Source organism: Erinaceus europaeus, chromosome 11 (genome assembly GCF_950295315.1).
Source record: "Erinaceus europaeus chromosome 11, mEriEur2.1, whole genome shotgun sequence".
Lineage (NCBI taxonomy): Eukaryota > Metazoa > Chordata > Mammalia > Eulipotyphla > Erinaceidae > Erinaceus > Erinaceus europaeus.
The window spans coordinates 85082746-85083792 of record NC_080172.1 but is presented as its reverse complement, the minus strand read 5'-3'; the positions used below and the strand labels follow the sequence as shown (position 1 = coordinate 85083792).

General features: G+C 35.1%; 1 non-coding gene across 1 annotated transcript; it reads right to left on the bottom strand.

The window, feature by feature from the left end:
• Window positions 1-417: 417 nt before the first annotated feature.
• Window positions 418-519, bottom strand: LOC132541577 (U6 spliceosomal RNA). Its single transcript, XR_009552718.1, has one exon. It is a non-coding gene; the product is annotated as a U6 spliceosomal RNA (small nuclear RNA).
• Window positions 520-1047: the final 528 nt, after the last annotated feature.

Here is a 1047-nt window from a genome sequence, read left to right as displayed (position 1 = left end):
ACTCCACACATTCCCATTGCCTCAGAATCAGTAATTTCCTAATATTGCTTCATGTATTCCATAGTCTTCAAGGCTTAGGATAACTTCAAATGCTCCTATGATATAACAGCCTGGAAGCACTCTGTACTTTATGTATTAATTGTTTTCATGATTAGTATTCCTGCAGCAGCAATGCTTGTCTTTGCTTGTTTGTTTTTTGATACTATGTATAAATGTTGATTCCCCAACTAGGGATTTGTCATATTGTACTTTTCCTCTGTACCTAGCATCTTGCCAACCAGTATACAAGGTTAATAGATTAGTTTATAATTAAAATGTTACAGCTACATTTTAATGTTGGGTTGAAGATCAATTTTATAGTAAATCTTATCCCATCGTAGTGAAGACAATTTTGAATGTTATTATTTTATTATTTTTTTTAATATGGAACACTTCACAAATTTGCACGTCATCCTTGCTCAGGGGCCATGCTAATCTTCTAACATTCAATTTTAGTATATATGCTGCCAAAGTGACCACTTGAATGCTATTATTTTAATATTTATTTACTTTTGATAGAGATAGATAGAAATTGTGGGGAAAGTGGGAAGTAGAGAGGGAGAGAGAGACCACCAGCACAGTTCACTGCTCTTGAAGTTTCCCCCTGAAGATGAAGACCAGAGGCTTGAACTCAGCTCCTTGCACCTTATAATGTATGCTCAGCCTAGTGCAACACTACTTGGCCCTGCTGAATTTGACTTTTTTAAATATAAATTTCATTTTTCAAATGGGAAAAAATATCAAACCAATTTTCCTTGCTTCTAAATTAAGTAAGGTACCCCACCCCCACACACAATTAGCTAATATGTCATGTGAGACTTGATTATACAATATACTGCATATAAGCAAAAGATAAACTCTTCAAAACAATTTAATAAGAATGGAGGGATTTTTTTTCTTGTGGAAAGTACCATAGAGTTCCTCTGACTTTCCTTATGGAGGGAGGAATGGCCCCAGTAAGCCTAGAAAGAAATTGTAGGATTATACAGAGTGGCAAATGAGAGAGAC